Consider the following 19,929-nt stretch of genomic DNA (forward strand, 5'->3'; position numbering starts at 1 on the left):
GTTTCTGCTGGCACTTGAGATTCTTTATAGTGAAGTCTTTTTTAACTGTTACTCTTCGGATATTGAAGCCAGTCAGCTCATGGGGAGACAAAATGGCTTCAGTGAGCTTGCTTGTCCCAGCTGTGGTAGCTCGTGATTCACTCAAGCAGACAGCTGGCATCAGTGCTGGGCTTGGTGTTGAGCCCTTTGGTGTGAAGAAGGTATCAGCATGCTCTGCACCCTGGGAGCTGCACAAGGAGCAGCTGGAGGAGAGGGAGAATACAGCTCCAGAGGACTATAGGGGTAAGAATGACTGGCAGAAGAAGACACCCTTTGGTTGACTTACTGTTTCCACTGATGGTATAAATTGGGGAACACCACTGAAAACACCTCCACACACAAACAACAGGGCTTTGGGACATGACAAGATGTATCCCTTGTCTGAACAGGTATTCCCATAAGTAAAGCTTTTTGTTTGAAACAGATCTGTTTTGCACCAAGAAGTTGCATTATGCTCACTGTTTTGTTGTTGTTTGTCGTTGTTTTTTTTTGGATGGTTAGTTTTTATGTGTGTGTGTTTGTTTGTTTGTTTTTCCTTTTAAACTCAGACAGAATTGCTGTCCTTGGATTACCATGATCATGTGTCCAGGGCCTGACTGCCCCTCTGCACTGATGAATGGTACAGATATCTCATGCTCTGTGATTTCTGGGGTATTTGGATGGGTATGTTGGATGTCTGAAAGTGCAGGTTAGCTTAACAATTCTGTAGTGCTTGAGGAGCTGGGAGGGATAGTGTAAAGGCCTTCAGACGTGCCCTTATGTCAGAGTGCACACTTAACTAGTTATGAAGTGGAAGGGTTAGCACCACTCCCCAGTATCGCACATTAGAGATGTGTCTCAGGGAGCACAGTGCTAGCCATTAGTAACTGCTGCCTTTTCATTATCAACCACTGTGTTATTGCATTATTGATTAATGCTGTTGAAAGCTATTCCTGCTGGTCCCTTATGTTCTTACTGAAAAACACTTAACATATCACCCACATCACATTGAATATCAAGAAGAGTGAGTGAAATGTCATTTATAAGCACTCCTTCCCTTTATAGTCATTGGCAAAAGTATGTATGTCATTGAATATTGAAACCATCCTGAAGGCATAACATTTCCAAACATAATGCTATTTTTTAAATATAATTTACTCAACTTATGCTAGAAATGCTGCTACGACTTCTGCTCTGGACTTGCATGCTTCACTTATTGTAGGGAGTAAAAGTGTTCTGTACATCTTAATTAAGTATTACCGTATCTCAGAATGATTGGTAAGTATTACTATAATTAGCTACTAAATCTTTAAGTTGAATCAAATAGACATTCACTGAAATAGCAGAATTTCTTCTGAAGTCAATGGTGGAACTGTAAATAGAAATTAGCTAAGTTTTAAATATTGGTACTATAATGATACCAAAAGACTTCAGTCAGTATTAGGGCCTCATTATGCTAAACTCTGTACGTATGAGAGACAAAAAGTCTTGGCTGCAAGGAATTTACATAGTGAATAGCCAAGACAGTGCAGAACGAAGGAGATATTAATGTCTCCATTTTACAGACAGGAAGCAAAGCAAAGCGATTTGCCTGAGGCTGCTCTGTACCAGTAGAAACCAAATTCAGATTTCTGAACTATATTTTAGGCAATTTCTCATAGTTAATTTTACAATGTACTTTTGGTCCTTGAGGAAGGTTCCCCTCCTTCCCCCTCACCATATATCTTTATTTGATAAAAGGCGTGTATGAGCATATGTATGGACCATAGTACACCACCACACATGAGGTAAAGCACTGTTGTCATCTGCCTCACATGACTGTCTGTCTTTTAACTAAATAAATATAATTTTTTTAAAGGAAAAATAAATAGATAATTAATAGAGAATTAAATATGAAACAATATCGTTAGAATTGAAATAATATTTACTGCCATTCCTGATGACACTGACATGACATATTAGGGTGTTTATATATCTTTCAGAAAGTAGTCTGTCTTCTCTTCTGTCAAATAACTGATGAGGCAGGTGTGGAAGTTAGCTCTCTCCTATGCAAAACAGGCCATTGCAAATGGAAGCACAATTTCAAGGTACGACTGTCATTGTGCAAATCTCTGCTGCCCTGAAGCTGATGTGCACAATCTGTTTTTGCAAGTGCTTTCATATTTTCATTCTTTATTATGAACATATACAGCACTTAAGTGTTTTTTGTATTGGCTGACTCTGGTATTTTGCAGTCACGATCGTGGTATTTAAACAGGAGGTGATCTGTTCTGCACATGGTAAAGGGGCTGTGGTATAGAGGAAATAATAAAAAAAGTGTTGCTGTTTTTTGGCAGGAGGGTGTTATGACTGTTTTTCAAAGAATATACCCAATGTTCATTATGTTCATGTACAAATCCATGGTGATTTGAATCTGATTTCTAGTTTCTACCTGGGGAACATTATCATTGTGTTAGAAATACAAGCATGATATTAAATTGGAAAGCTCTTACATATACACAGGCTTGTCTGTTTCTTTTGCAGTTTCTGTATAATATTGATCCCCAATTTCAGCCTAAGAGCTGTGATTACTGAGATGAAATGAGCAGTATCACTTGAGTAGCAACAATTGTAAGTAATAGACCTTTTTTATAAAACTTCATCATACTGTTAATATCCAAAATGCACTTAGTATGATAAAGCAGCACATTGCCCTTGATTAAAAAAAAAAAAAAAAAAAGAGCTTTTCAAAGATTTAGCCTGCTGGTGATTTTTTACATGCACTTCAAGACTTTCTGAAAATATAAGCATGACATTATTGTGTTATGAAAATGTGTTTGGTAAGGGACAAATAATTGTTTTCAGTTTCCAGAGGAAGCCGAGCTGGTAACTTATCTCCAGTATCTGCAAGTAAACTTGTTTAGAGACTTGAATGCAGTCTTCCTTCTTCTGCTGCACCATTCTTATGCAGAAATAAATTGGTTTTACAGGAGGCTTTATGTCCAGGATACATATATATATAGCTGAAAGTTGTCTCAGGGTAGGAAAAACTCCTGAAACATGCATCACTCACATCTTAGGGATAAAATCTTTCTGGGAAAATGCTTAGCTTTAGAAACTGTACATCAAGTCACCATGTGTGTATGTATTGTAAAACACAATGCCAACTATAATGCCAGCTTTTCTGAAGCAGGTCTATTTTTCAGTTTATAGCATTGCTATGCTGAATTGGTGATTAATCAGTAATGTTCCAGCTGGTGAAAGTCTCAGTTTAGAAGGGTACAGTTGCTGCGCCGGGTTTAGACATTGTCCAGCATGAGGCCTCTATGCAGTGCAAGGATTCCAAAGGCAAATGTTTGAACATAAAAATAAAAAGAGCATGAAGGAAGTTGGCAAAAAGGTTATGCCAGCTAATGCTCTTATAAACAGATTTTGAACAATGCTAGTGCATTGGATTTAGGGGATGGGTGGGTTACAACCCTGGTGGATTGTTTCATATTGTGTATTGTTTTCTCATGCAGGTCTTTACTTTTTTTTCCCCACGTTGTTATCAAGAATTTGCTAAGCAATCTATCACAGTAAGTCAGATGCAAGCAAGATCTGCAATCTAGGAGCCATATAGCAGCTGAGAACATGGATTTAAGAGGCAGAGGCTTCAATTTCCTGCTGAATTTTATCAGGACCTGGGGTCTGCTGTGTTACACAGAGACAAAGTGTTGACCACAAGATGGGAGTGGGTCTCTGTAGCATCTCACAGACTGAGAGGGTCACTGCCTAGAAGTATAGGACACAATTATGGATTGCAGGGGAAGAGCATTTGGAGTTTGCACAAAACCTATTGTGGGATGTTGAGGGGAGGAAGGGACAGACGTGTTTTAGGGAAGAAAGAAAAAAAAGAGTAATATAGAGGGACGAGGGGCTGAGAGGGGGCAGTCACATGTGAACACATGGCTGGACAGCAGACTTGTTTGTACATGCCCTGCACTTGATCAGCATAGACTGTCCTTTCTTTTCATTAAAGAAAAGTTTTCACTTTCCTGAGTGTGGGACTTTCTTATCTGTGTATGGAGGTCCAAAAGGCCAGTGACTGGAGTGGAACCACAGGAGCACAGGGGCCTGGGTCTGTGGTGTTGGCAACTGGAGTGGTTTAAATCATTGTGTGATCACTTGTGAAAATCAAGCTTGACTTGCACACAAGTAGTTGACGTGACCTGGGAGCCAAGTGTGTGCATCTGCCTCTGTGAGGCTGCTGGACAAGCCAGCTACCAGATGGACTGGGGTCCCAGCCACCTGCTGGAGGGGCTGTGGGGTCGGTGAGGAGACCAGAGCCCCTCGTGTGCGTGCCTGTGCATGAGGCACATGGGAAGAGAGAGGACCTGGGCCCAGCAACTGGAGGGACCAAGTGTCTAAGCCCAGTCACTGGAGGCTGCTAAAGCCAATTCTTTGCCTTTTTCATAGCAATTTACATCTATGTAGGCCTGGTTCTGTTTCTGTGAAGTCAGTGTTCCATTTTACCTCACCTTTCTTCTCAGCCTCCACAGAGGCATGTTTCTGTGCTCTGTATTTGCAGTGAAGGTGTAGGGAGTGATTGTAGAGATTGGATACAATGGGCAAGTACATAGAAATTTTTTGGCCTGCTTTTTACAGCCATTTGTTCTCACACCAAGCAGGTACAAAAAAGTAGAAAACCAGACCCTTTATGCCTGAAATATTCTGCACCCATTTTCTATTCTTTCGTGCTGTGGTTATTTGACCAGGAAATCTCTGAGCTGTGTGTGTCTGTAATGCACAGGGTTTGGAAGACAGACGTGTGAATTGTAACTAAGCAGTCTGGATGAGGAGAGGAAGTACCGACTGGTTTCCTCACGTTGCTCCTGAGGAAAAACCCCTTCGTAAAGAGTTGTGTGAAGTATGCACTACCTATTGACACATCCTGCAAATAATAAGTCTGTTACAGAATCACTCAAAGATTGCTTCAAAGTCTTTCACACCAAACCTCACCACTTCCACATGATTAATTATCACCACGTCCAATCTCACACAAGAGCCAGTAATGCAGGTATATATTTGTGTAAGGTGTGGCAAAGTATATAGGCATATCTATATGCTTATATCTAATCCAAGTTTCAATATATGGGAGGGCTTCATGATGAGATTTGAACAGTCCCTTACTAAGTGAGAGAGAAAATTTTGCCTTAGGGTGGGCTAATGATGTTTTTAACATTTGGTTGAGTCTGGGGTGGCCTCATTAACTGGTGCTGCTTGCAGAGTGGAGAGGGATGCCAGCAGCTGGCTTCAACAGCGACACAGGCCTTTTCTGAGGTGGTGAAAGCAGTGAAGATTTTGGGGGAGTGAGTATTGACATTGCTGCCTGAATAAATTAAGAATCCATAATTCTTCGGCAGAGGCCAGAGTTGGGGTGGGAAGGGCAAAGCAAGAGAGTCTGTAGAGGGAAGAATTAACCCAAACAAATAATAAAGGAAGGAGGAAACAAGCATTCCCCGTTTGAGGTCTTCTTTAAGTTTGCTTTCACAGGTTATGATGAACTGGCATAAGGACAGCATTGTGAGCTCCATGATCGAGGCACGGCCTTGACAGTTCAGTAGAACACAGGAAGCTTTCTGAATGTCATCTCAAGATAGGTAAACATTAACATAGGTATCTTTTTCTTCTTTTCAGCCATTCTGCTAGCCTTTGTTTCTATTCAGAAACTTTAAGTGAGAAATATAGGGCCCTAGGCACCATTTCCTGCTAGCAGATGGGTCCCACCAGGGGTGGTATGGGTCTTCGGAGATGTGAAAAATTGGGTGTGATGATTGGACCCTGAAGGAATCTAACACTCCCTCTCGTTTCCCCCTCCACACCAAGTTCAATAAATCAGTGCACAAAAAGCTGTTTGGAAAACAACCAATTTAAAATAAAACCATTTATGTTGTTATAATTATATGAATGCTAAGCAACAGCTACAAAGAAGCAAACTATGTGGTGGTGGGGTTGATGTGTCTGTTCAGGAACAATTAATAGAATTTCATTAAAGAAAAAAACAAGTCTAATTTAGAAACTTTCCACTGCAGCTTTCCATGATGGACTTTTGACTACTTTCTTTATTATCACCAGAAACTATTGCTGCTATAGGTATAAAGTTACTCAGTACTCTACAGTGGTGAAAATCCGTAGCAGAACACAGGAACTTCCATTACATACATGTAGGTAGGTATGCAGAACCTAAAAAAACATTGAAATTCAAAGACATGGTTCCACCATTGACATTACCTCACTTAGCCTGAGACAATGATGTGTAGACTAATGTATACTGTCTTAGTATACGTCTTGTATATATGTCTATATATGTATATATGTCTTGTATATATATGTACATATATTGTGTATATATGTATATATATCTTGTATATATGTCTATATATGTATATATCCATGTCTATACATGTCATGTATACTGTCTTACTGACTTAGCATGTTGGTGATAGTTTATGCTTTCTGAAGCTGTGAGCCAACCAGAATACCATCATCTTTCAGTTCCTCTGAATAAGAAATAGGTAAATTCCATCAGCCTCCCCATGTATGCTGTCCTGAGCCTGTCCCAGAGAAGACAGTAAGATGTGGGCACATTGGCTGGCATGTCACCCCTTCAGGTGCCACTCAGGTATTAGACTGTAACCTTGTCACGTGTAAATCTCTGATTCTTTTCTCTCCAGTGGTGTTTCACTGCTGCTGTGAGGAACATGGGGGCATGGCCACAGTTCCTAAGTGTTGGAAAGCAGCCAGAGATTTGGTTTTTGTAGATGAGACAATACTTTAAAGCAGCAATGGTCTATCTCAGATTCACTGTCTTTGAATATCAACAGTAAGCTTGATATATATACCTAATTTATATTGCTATAAGCCTTATAATTTTAATAATGTTTTATTTATTAGATGGATTTCATTCATGCAACCACTATGTAGGCAAGTTTTACAGTCAATGTAATTCCTTATCCAGGATTATAAATATGCCTAAGAAAAAATGGAAGTAGATATAATGTTATTATGTGTTTTAGGAGAATATCAAAGCCACATAACCTTATGTACAGTGATTTCATTTAACTATACAGTTCTACATTTGCATCTTCAAAGAAATCTACAAATGATGACTAATTAATCCTCACAGCAGCCCTTTGAAATAGGTAGATAGACATAATGAATCCAGTCTAATCGATTCCTTGCCCAACAGATTAATGGCTAAAATTAAATGCCCAATTCCTTGCAATAGATTAAATCAATATTTAAGATTAAATCTCAGATGTATCACAGCCTTACTCTGTGGCCAATACACAGAGCAATGTGTAAAAACTAGCAGTCCACAAGTTTCCCGACACTGGGCCCTCCTGTGCTTTGCTGTAAGAGTTTAGACTGACATATGCCTTCACCTGCACCAAACTTGCCTTCTCTATCTTCCACTTTTCTGTCTAAACAATTCCTCTCCCTCTTCCCCTCAAAAATTCCTTCCACTCCAGTCCATCTCGGTTTGGAAGATCTAACTTTTCCCTTCTGAAATCCTAGCTTTCACCTCTGTGTGCCTATCACCGCCTGACCATCTCTTTACACCTGCAGGCCAGCTCCCATGGGTTCCCTGTACTTCGGGTGTCATCAGCCCTCCTACAGGGCTCTGCTTCTGTGGTTTTCATGTTCCCCAAGGCAAACTGCCTGTCTATCTCCTCCCCTACTCCTGGCTGCCCCCAGCTCATCACTGGAGAGCTGCTCTGCCCTACACAGAGGGCAGCAAAAGAAAGCATTTTAATAGACCAGGGACAGGCGTTGTTATTCAGATAATATGGAAGGCTGACCAGTTACAGGCATTGTTATTCAGATAATATGGAAGGCTAAGGAAGTTTGTGAGTGGAACCGAAGAGAAGCTAATGCTGTAACCAAGAATCCCACTTGAAAATAGTCTAGGGATAATATAAACTAGAGTGAGATGGTTCTGACACCACAGTGAGCAGCAGGGAATGCAAAGTGACAACAGCTGTTTGTGGCAGATTGTGACAAAGTCCCAAACTGATAGAATGAACCAATTCTTCATAACATGTAGTGACTGATGGTGTACAAGGAAAGAGAGGAAAAAGAGTGAAAAAGAAGACCTGATGTCATCAAAAAATGGTACCAGAACTTAAGAAAAATAGCGCCAGAACCAGGACGTCCCACAATGGTAGTGCTTAAGGCCTGGTCAAATCTTACCTGACTATAGCTGTTCTTATTTATTAGGAAGTAGAGCTAATGTGATGTATCCTGTAGTTGTGGATAACACAGTGACATTTGTATTTGTGCTTTGATGTAATGTTAAGCCGGAAAAGGTATTGACCCTGCTAGAGGGATTCTTCTTCCCAAGCAATTGGTGAATGGACCAAAAATATTTCTGCAGGATGCTGACCTGACTGCTGCATGTCGGTTAGCCTCAGTCAACATGCCACATTACCTGACCTGCCACGCTACCCTTGTACTCATCATTTCCTTTACTTTATGGAAAAAGTAATGTTTTTTTTTTTTTTTTTGTGACTGCAGGAGAGAGGAAAGAAGAGGACACACAGAGGACATGAAATTCTCCAGCAACGTCTTACAGTATCTAAGGATATACTCCTAACACAGTGCATGGCTGCAAAAAATTTAGTTTATCTCAACATTACTCCAAAGTGTCATTTTCTGCTGGTAAGATTGCGTAGCTACATCTGCTACTGGTTTATGTTTTGTTTGTTTTTTATAAAAATGATTGGTAGTCTGCCCCTTACACTCAGGCTTTCTTCAGCTGACTAAAATGGTGGATATTCTCCTTAAATATATAGCCTGCTTTGCTTCAACCAGAAGTTGATTGGGCTTGACTAGCTAGAATTATATGTGATATGGTAGGTCAGATGTATGATCATAATTGACCCGTTTGGCTTCAGATCATTGGATTTACTTGAGTCTCCATTCAACAGGATTCGAGAGAGTAAAATCCAGAGCTCTAAAAAATGGGAATTGTACATTCAACCAAATGGAGAATGGCTGAGTATAGACATATGGCAGATTCATTTATTCAGGCTGTTTATAATTTCAAAGAACATGTAGTAACGGAACAAATCAGCTTGTTGGTGGAGGTTCCCCCGCCACCCACACCAAATGATATTTTGGGGCATATAAATAGGAGTCAATTACAATAACACATCCCTTTCAATCTGAGTAATTGCTACTAAAATCCAAGATGACTGCTGTCAAAAGGGGATGTGCAAATGCACTGGAATTCTTTCTGCTTTAAAATAATTATATGCTGTAATTACATGCAAGAGAAAGCAAATTTCTTAAGGACCTTTTTGGAGAAATAACTTCTGGTGGAAATAGAAATGTCTGTCAGTTTTCTGACATAGTTTAAATGTTAAACGGCAAAAGACTTAGGATCACCCAAGTTAGATGGCAAAGCTTTATTTTATGATATTATGATATTTTCTGACAATGAAATCCTGCATCCTGACAATTCAATTAAAACATTCCATTCAGCTGTTCACAGTCACATGGAAGGTCTCAGTTCTGATATTTTCTCTTACATGTACATGATTCTACAAAAGTTTAACATATGTGGAGCCAATGTAGCAGAGGATTTGCTGCATAAAATCTTGGAGGAAATGTTCTTCTAGTCCAGGAATACATTTTATTGATCTCCAGTATTAAGAGCCCCAGGGAAGCTGATGAGCACACAGCAAAAGCCTGGCCCCACTAAAGTGTTACCAGGTACTTCTCCTGCAGTGAACAGAATCCTTTTAAGTTGATGAGTGCTGATATGTATTCAGCATTCTTTGTCTCTTTCAGGGAGGAAAAAACGAAATGCCCTCTTTCCACTATGTAAATTTTGCAGGCAGTTTACTGCATTTAATGACCTGTTATAGCATATGCAGATGAACACTTCCCACCCTCTCTCCACAGATCTGGCACACAGTAATCACTTGTCCTATATTTCTGTGCTATATAATGTCTTGCTCTGCTCATAGAAATACAGCCCACAAAACTGAAACAAAGGTCCCTAAAGACTTCAATTTGCCAAAGGTTAAATCTGTCTCCTGAGTCCAGGACTTGAGAGACAGACTGCTGCCCTTTCTGCCCTACAGCTCATACCAAGCAAGTCCATTACTGTCTTTTTTGTGTAGGCTTTCACCTTTGGAGCCACAGAGCTCACCATGGAGTTCTGAGCTCCACATGACCCCAGTGACTTTGCCAGGGTCATAGGGGAATCAAGGAACACTTATGCAACCAATACAGGTAGAAGGAAATATGCTAAGCACTTTCAGTGAAATTCAGCTCATTGCAGAGCCTTTAGAAAACACATCCATCACTAAGGTACCACCCCAGGTAAATTTTGTGTATCTATAGCCTTTTGTAAATCTCCTTTTTGCCTCTCCCATTTTAAGTTTAACACTCATTTTCCCCTCTCTCTTTCTTAGTTAATATAAAATGATGTCCACACTTTTTTGTCCAATAATATTTCTTATCTTGAGCTTATGGATAACTGTGGGATAGCTTCCTATCCTTTAGCATAATTAGTACTAGTGCCACATAAATTATATCAGAGTTTGATCAAGGAACTCTGTGATCAAGCCAGTAGCCACAGTGCTAAGGGTAGGGACTATTTTTCTCCGTTTTCTCCATTTTCTACTAGTCCCAGCTTCACTGCAGGAATGATATTTGGACATGTCTTTGAAAAGGTTCTGGCTATGCTACCACTATTTAGAACTAAAGGTGGACCTGAACCTTCTCATAATTCATCTGTATTGCACTTGAAGAAATTGTGCATTCATATATTAAAAAGTATAATATATAATATGTACGTATATTATATATAAAATAAGTATATATACACATACTCTTCAGTTAACCTCATACATTGGTTTCCTCCAACATAAATGCGCTTCAAATGTGGTCCATGCAAAACTTTTAAAAATGATTTTTTAAAGAAGTGGATCATGATTTAAGTTGAGACATTTTATGCATGCATACTTAGTACACTGTAAAGATCAAACTATTTAACTATCCTTACTTCAGTCTATGAAAATGGAGATATCCTAGGTCACGAGACACTTTTGAAAATTTTGGCCTTGTAGATTTAAATTCTGAAAGCATAGGTTGTTTAAACTTTTATTCTGATATGAACATTTGTTAAGTTAGTTAGGACATAGAAAGTTTATTGGAATTTATAAGAATATTATCTGTTTGATCAAATATTAGATCAAAGCTTTTATTGCTGGAGTCAGGCACAGAAATACAGTGGTTAAGTTTGACATTCAATAAATCATCTACCAGCTTAGTAGCTTGGCTGATGCTTTGAAAAGATCTGAATCCCATCTTCTGAGGTAAACTGCTTTTATTCATTTTTGAACAAATGAACTAACCAATTAACTGTTTGCATATTTCTCTCTTAAAGGAAGATTTTTCTCTTCCCTCCATACTGCATGTAAATCCCTAGCATCAGTGGAAATTTTTCGAGTAGTGTCAAGGGCAGAATTGATGTTCCAGTACCAGGACTGTCCTAATGCATCTCTCTAGATTCATACACCATCTTTTCAATAATAACTGTAATAAAGATTCAGGCTGAAAATGCAGGCACTGCTTTATTTCACTTGGCTTTTAAAGAAATTTGAGAAATTAAAGTACAGACCAATGCATAAGTGATTTATGAGAAATCTTATCTCTCTGAGCTCCACCTGCAGCCAACAGAGCAATAGGCTTTTCCAAAGGTTGAACTCAGGTAAGAATCAAAAGTATTTGATCCAAGTAACCTTCAGAAAAAGTAATCTACATCAATGGACTATAAAGGGAAAGAAGGAAGACTAGCTGTTTAATCTAGGTGCCTGAAGTTTGAACATTTAAAACATTTCTCTGAAAGCCTACATTAGAATTATTTTTATTTTACTTAAAAAGAAAATACCTTTTTGCTTTCAGAAAAAGATCATACAGATTTTAGTATGCAAAACACTGCTGAAGACACTGATGGAGTCACTAAGAAGGAAGTAAACAGTCAATTCAAGTAAATTATGATCACTGAGTGAAGAACTGGAGGAGAGCTTGAATCCAAACCTCTATGGTTTAGTTGCTTTCTGTTTCTTCATGTTATGAATTCCTAAGACCATCTCTGCACCAGAATGAGCCAAAATATGTGTTTAAAACCACTTTTATTATAGATCAAGATTTTGTGGTTTAGAATCATCTCTAGTAATCTAATTCCCTCAGTTTTCAGTGCCTCTCTTCCAGAGTCTGAGAACTTGTCTTTCTCATTACTTGCCCTCAGCCTTCTTTTTTTTTTTTTTGACACACAGAACAGTGCAAGCAGATACCAAAATATTTTGCATGATAAGTAGTATATGGCATACTGCATAAGCTGCATATGAAGTAGATAAGACCAATGCAGCATCCCTTTACTCTGCTATGAATTAGCTTCAGCACAACTTGCCTGGTGCTTTGACAAATACCTTCTTTCCCCAAGGAGCATAAAATGACCTGTGTCATCTTCACTTCATTGGAAGGTTTGAATCTCAGCATTTTCCCTCTGTATCCTATCAGCAACCTGTAGAGATACCAGCAAAAATTGCAGGCAGAAATTCCTGCAGTCAAGATTGTTTTTTGTTTTGAAACTTTGCTCACATCCCTTGCAAAACTGAGAGATATTCAGTGATCAAAAAAGTCTGACATCATAGTCCCTACATGGGAAGCTTCAGAAGAAGCTGAAAAAGTGTGGGGTATTGTTTACTAACAAAACAAATCAATCTACCAGCATTGCCTGATCTTCTATTGCAAACATTCCTGTGAAGTTTTCAGAGTTTTGTAATAGCCTTATCATGCTTGCTGTGCTAAGAAAAAATTAGAAAAGTTGGACATTTTTACATCTATTTGCTTCTCCAGCTTCAACATAAATTATTATTTTTTTTCCCCATAAATTTAAAATGCTCTAGTCTATATGGGTTTTATTCAAGTGATAGCTCTAAAGAAATTCCACTAGAGGGCAAGATGATAGCTGTTAGCCATTTGGATTCTAGTGCTTTGGTCCTGCAGACATTGACGTTGAGGAGAAATTATTGATTCTAGTGGTGCTGAAACAAGTCGTAAAATCCATTCTCTTCTTCAAATACTTAAAAATTCCCCCAAATCCTTAAAAAATGAAGCTATTTAATTTAAAAGAAAGCTATTTAAGTTAACATGCTATGAATAACTGTTAAATGTAATTAACAAAAATGATATATATTGCCAATCAGCATTGTAAAACAAGAAGATACAAGTATCATACTACATGTCCTTCTGAAATTATATGGTTCCCCAATATAAACAGCAGATCTTACCAATTCTGTGATAAATACATATTTCAATGTTTTATACACATGTCCATGTCAACATATACACAGATTTAAATTTACCTCTACCCTGACATAGATGCAGCACTGAACAAATTTGGAAGAACTGAATTTCATTCCTAATACTGTTTTATTGTTGCCTAGAGCTTCAAAGAATGCATTAAAAAATACCTAATGCTGTCTCACAGGCAGAGACTTTGAGCTTGTCAGATGTCATAAACTAAGCTACACTGGTCCTGGTCAGTGCTTGAATGAGAGGCCTCTGAGGCAAGAAAGGAGCCTGTGGGATGCATGTATTTTCTGCTTTTAATCCTGCTGCTATTTCAGTCTCCCACAGAAGTTCTCATATTTCAGTTTGTTCTCTCATGAAACCTTTGTTTCCTTTTCTCTTTACGTTTTAAAAAGAAAATTGTACACAAACAGTGGGAAAAATCCTAAATTACCAGCTCATTTTTTCTACTAAACACTACTTGCATAAAACTTCAAAGGAAATAATAAGCAGTGTTTGAAATAAGGCCTTTAGCATTTGGCTTATTTTTTAAAGGATGCTGTGGGTTACATTTCAATTACCAAGTTACGGTGGCCTCAACCAGCAATTGTTTGCCTTTAATTTTGTCCCACAAGTGCATGTAGCTGTGATAGCACTTTTTGTTACATTTATACAGTATTCTTTGCTTTACAATTTCCTAAACACACTTTGTCAGACATGCAGCATGTTGATACATTAAAGGGGTTTCCTACTGCAAGAAGTACATTAAACCTTGGAAAAATGACTGTTAAGAGAGTGAAAGGCAAAGGCCCCAGTATGTTGGCTGTTTAAATCTGAGCTTAGCCAGCCCTTTGAGAGTCCAAATTTCCCATGTCTTCACATGAGGGAGCCTCAGGATTGCCCCAGGTACCAGGACTAGGGAGAGCCAGCTCAGGCTTGGAGGAGAACCTCATCTCAGCTTGCACTTTAGAACAAGTTCAAGCGTGTACTTTCTGAGAGGCACAAAGTCCTGGTGTTTTTTTCTTGGATAAGAACAATCTTATACATGCTACTGATGGTGTCTATGAAGAGGATGTCTGAGTATCAACACAAGTTTTGCAGTCTTCAATCTTCCTCATGAAACATCCTAAAGCATTGAGCTCATCTTGCATGGCAGGGCAGGCCTGTCCCCCGCACCAACACCCTTTCAACCTCTGGCCTGGTGCATGAGGCCCAAAAGCCCTAGACTTTCATGTTTGACAGGTCCTTGTGTGCAGGTTCTGCCTGGCCCCTGAGCCCAGCTAGGCCTGATAGCCTTCCAACCTGTGCTGCCATGGGGTGACTGTCACCAGGATGACAGGCTTCCTACAAAAGCCCACACACTGTTGGCCACAAAGCCACCTGAGAAGGTTGTCTCTCATATGCATGACTCAGGTCTCAGAAAAGTTCTAGTATGGAGCCTTCAGGGCCAGGCAGCTGCCACGCAGCACAGAAGTAGCTAACCCACCTCCCAGGGACATGCATGAGGTCCCATTCATACTAAAGTGATATCCCTGGAGCTTGGCAGAATACAGTGGGGGGGTGTTCAAGTGGAGGGGAAAGGTCAGACACTTCCTTTCATGACAAGGTGGGCTTTGGAGATGGTTTTTGTCTCATTTGTCCTTTCTCTTGCTGCCAGTCCCTGAGCTAATCCAGCTGCCAGTAATAGCTGAGCCAGTAGAGGCACAGGCAGGAGATGCAGAAGGGAGCATCATACAAATGATCCAGGAGGGAGAAAGAGGGATCCCATGCAAGAGAATCCTGATCATGAAAATCTGGGACACCTTTAGTTATTTACTGATGAAATCTTGCATGTGGCAATTGAAGTACCCATGGGATAACATTTGGATTCAAGACCAGACAGGTCTTAAAAGCTAGGGCAGAACACAGATGAGCCTATTGTTTTCGGTAGGCTTCTGCAGGACTGAGTCATTTATTTGATGGATAGTCACACAGATCATATTTTTTTAAGAAGCCAGATCTGTAATGGACAGGATACAGCACAGTTATATAGCTTGACACTGTAGCTGCTGGAATTCCCCAAGTTATCAGAGGAAAGGTGTTTCTTCACTTTTTGTGATTTTGAAGTATTCTGTATAGAAGTTTCCATCACCCGTGTTATGTGTGTGCCCAGTAGGTTAGGTGGCTTCACAGGACAGCTGTAACTAGTGATGAATACTATGGTTAGTTGGATAAAATATAGTTAGTTGTATTTTTCAGAAATGTTGAAAACAATACCTATGTGCACACACACATACTCTATGAAAGCTTTTCAGTGACATTTTTTAATATAAAATATATATATTTGTCTAAAAATTAAATATTTAGAATCACTACCATAATCTATATTTTACAAGTCATAGTTAATTCTCTTTTTGATCCACTTTCACCATTTATCCTGTGTCTGATCATCTAAATCATGCCAAATTCCTAGGCGTTCCTAATGACACCAAGAGAGAGATGCTTAGGAGAACAACCTAAGAAAATGATGTAGATGGGGAGATAATGAATTTCAGAGGAAATTTGATTGCCTTTCAAAACAAAAAAAAAGTTGAAGTTTTGGAGAAAATGTTTTATCTTTCAAATTTTCATATTTCATAGAAAAATTAAATTGAGCATGAAAAGAAAACCTCAAAAAATCAATGTCCAGTTTTCTGCAAAAAATACTGCTTCAATAGGAATATTTTCATCAAGCTGTTAAAAGCATAAACCCCCTGCTGACCAAATATGGTGCTCTGCTCTGAATTGTAAAAACATGCATGGATTCTTTGACATTTGCATATATGCTAAAGACACAAGTCAGGTTCCAGCAAATGTTTGTCTTTATGCAAGGTGTCAGTCCCTTGAACTCTTCGTCACTGGCAATGCCCAGGAGATCTGCTTCCAGCTTTTAATTTTCCATTTGCCTAATCTCTCAGTTGGGTAATAAGAAGCTATTTACACTTCATTACCAAGATACTACTGTCAATATTAAAATATAATTGATCCCCAAATTGACCATTTATATCTGCTATGAAGTAAAGCATATATTATTTTTTTTTTTAACACTTGCTTCAATTGAGAAGTATGTTGCATGATGTTCTTTACATTGTCTTATGCTAATGATATTCTTGTAATTCCCTTTATAATATAAAATATTTAATCGTCAATCATGGCAATGCCTGTATGCATTTGGATAGGATAGTTCATGCCTCAATTTATTAACCCTATTGTCAAAGAGCTAACAAAAAAAAACATGACTGGTTTCTCTTAGTTACTGTTGCTTTGGAAACTAGTTACGTGTCTTGATTTGTCTATTCTTTCAAAAAAGAGAGTTAAAAGAATTTTTTTTTCTCTGTTACAATTAATATCCTATGTCTGAGAGCTCTGTTTCAAATTGGTGGGCTACAGTTTCTGAACTTTCTGAGTCAGCCTTCTGAAAGCTAATTAACTCATAATTCATTTAAGAGCAGGTATTTCTCAGCAGAAACTTATAATTGCAGAGGAGGGCTGGTGTAACAACTAATGAAATCACATTCCCAGCTCTTTACCAGCCTTCCTCAGTGACCTCAGCAAATCTCAGTGTAAATACTGTTAATCTGTTTTCCTGTGTCTGGTTTATCAAGAGGGGAAGTATTTCAAGCAAGGACTGTCTTTTTACACAGTAATGACTTCAAAGTTCTGCTTTCCTGACAATATTCTTTAAAGATGCTTCTTGCCTTTTAGTAAGTCCCCAGAGTTTTCTGTAACGCAACCAGGGTGGAAGGGTCCACTTTTACGTAAGATTCTGTAGGTAAGGCGGTAGAAATCACAGAAAACTCATCCTCTCTCAGAATCCATGAGAATACAGTCCCCACTATAAAATCCTAATGCACTATGTTATCACTTAATTCATAAATTTTAAATGCCATTTTCTCTTTGTTTGTTTGCTCTAAGATGTATCTGCCTAATTCATTAGAGTGAGAAGGAATTTATGTGGATATCAGTTAGGTCCATGTAATTTTTAGAAGTAGTGCCTGTGAAACAGAAAATGTAGAAGAGGTACACATCCATCCCATGACTTACCATTTAAATACATTGTTAGAAATACATCTCTTCTAGCTTCTAGTAAGTACCTCATTAACTTTAAAAAACTGTTTTGTGCTTTGTCTTCTGTAGTGTACTCAGAAGTATTGAGTTATTTTTACACTGGAAGGCAGCAGGGAGTCTGATTTTGGTACTAACTGTTCACCGTGATGCAAAATTTCTGGCATTAACCCGAAGAATTCTGTTTTATTGAAATTTTTGTCAGAGATTGAAATGCTTTTGAAAGTTACCAAGCTGAAAACTCTGGAGACTGTCATGCTGTGTTTATCTCTTGGATAGGTGTAACACTGTCAGTGACTGCTCACATTGCCCTGTATTGTTCCTTAGCCATCTATCCAACCAGATGTAGAAAGACCAGCCTTAAAAAAGGTGAGAGCCAGCCTTCATGTCTTTATATGGAAAATCAGTAACAATTCTGCAGTTCTTAATGCGAAAACTCACTATTGGAATGGTACTGAAATCACTACATTAATTTTCTTCTCAGTCTTCAGTGGTACCTGTTGAGCTGGTAACAAACTGCATTAAAATGTCAGATTTTCTCCCCTCTCTCTGTAGTCAGTAGACAGAGGTCAGTTCTGCCAAACCAGAATTCAGAACAGGAGCTTACATTTAACTGAAGTTACATGCTGCAAATCCATAATGTCACTCTCCACTGTCCATTAAAGTGCCAAAGGTTGAGTATCCTTACAACAGATTCATAGCTCATCCTCCCTATGAGCCCTATAAGTGCATCACTTTGACATTCTCCTGAACCTGCAAGGCTTTAGTTCTCTTTCCAGGAAACTTCTCTGTAACAGAAAAGTTGTATGGATAATGCTGGTCTTCAGAATACTTTCCCTGTTCCAGCTCCCCAGACATCTCATTGGTACTTTTTGAATATTCTGGAGCAAAATATTTGTATTTCTCTGAGTATAGTCCAGGACACTGACACTAATTAATAGTAATTACATCCTTATAAGATTGGTATATTTTAATTTTACTCAGCTATGCTGAATCTATGGTCTAAGACAGATTAAATTCAAAGCAAACAAAAATACTCATTTATAAAATGTCTGGTAAATACTATCATAAATATTTAATATTTAATATATTTAATATATATTTAATATTGAATATATTGAATATATTAGATATATTCAATACATTTAATATATTATGAGGCTGTTCCTCATAGGTTGCTTTCCCAAGTATGGAAATGTTAATACCCCTTTTACAGCCATTTCCTCTCTCAGACGTAAACATGGTTTGTTTCTCATAGCTTGTCTAAATTACTAGCAAATTTTTCGTGTAGTGACAGATAAAATGATCTTTTTCCCCTGGTAATTTTTAGAATTCATCCTGAGGCCTCTTCAGATGGGGTATTTTACATTTACCGCAAATATGGGATTAGATCTGCATTTCACTGGTTCTCTCTTGGGACTAGCGTACTTGGTAATCAATACGTTTGGGCTGACTAATTCCCAAACCTTGTCCTTAAAGGGTACAGTGATACTACTACATTTGCATACACATGCTTACTCCCTCCCCAGCAAATAGCCCATTCTCTGCCTGCCACAGTTCTCTGGTAATTAGCATCAACGTTTTTAAGGACCTCTTTCAATTTACTACAGGATATATGCTAACAAGGTTAGGAATCGAGGTTTCAAAACTCTGGCTATTAGATTGCAGTGTGTGACATATAAGCGTCAGACAATGAAGACAACAGCTTTAATTTTTAATAATTGTAATTTTTGTTCCTGTCTCAAATAATAATTCCCTACTTAATTTCTGATAAGGAGCTATGTACCCACATATTTCACAGAAAGTATTTTATCTTAGTATCTGAACTACAAACTCCTCAGGTCTCCAGAGGGACTCACATTAAGGGATGGAACTAGATGTTCTGAAAACTGAAATCTGCAGTATTTTAAAGAATGCCTTTCCTAAAATACACTTCTCAGTCTATTGTGAATCTGATATCTCAGTCTATCCATTCCTCACTCACTGCATAGGAACATTCCAAATGCATTACGGACTTTTTCAATAGCACAACAGAGTAGAGTGTATTAAGTTATTCTTCTATAAGCATTAGCTACAGAAACTTTGAAATTAAGAAAAAAAGTGACCTTTATCTTAGTATTCCCAGCAAACGTAATGAACAGCATCCTGGGGACAAGAATATGTTGACCTCATAAGGTTCCCTCTCACTTCAGATAGCTTGGCAGAAGAGTCAAGTATTTTTTGCATGTCAGTTATCTCATTTTGTTCCTCTTCCAAGACCAGCACTTACTTTTCTGGGTTTAAATTATGACTTTCTCAGAAGAAAGGTAGTTATTGTTTGGAAAATATTTAACACATTATGCTTGTTGCAACAAATAAAAATCATGCCTGGATACGCCTAATCAGGTGAAACAGTCATAAACAAAATGGTTCTGCATGCTTATATTGAGGGAGCTGTATCATATTTTTAATGCCAGTCAAAAGAAAAACGAAACAAACAAACAAAGAAAGTATTGC

General features: G+C 38.4%; 1 long non-coding RNA gene across 1 annotated transcript; it reads left to right on the forward strand.

Moving 5' to 3' along the window:
* Positions 1-201: 201 nt before the first annotated feature.
* On the forward strand, positions 202-4,372 carry LOC310881053. The gene is made up of 4 exons (XR_014572081.1): positions 202-658; positions 2,001-2,105; positions 2,542-2,628; positions 3,519-4,372. It is a non-coding gene; the product is annotated as an uncharacterized lncRNA (long non-coding RNA).
* The last annotated feature ends 15,557 nt before the right edge of the window (positions 4,373-19,929 follow it).

This window comes from Anser anser (genome assembly GCF_964211835.1).
Source record: "Anser anser genome assembly, chromosome: 1".
Taxonomy (NCBI): Eukaryota; Metazoa; Chordata; class Aves; order Anseriformes; family Anatidae; genus Anser; species Anser anser.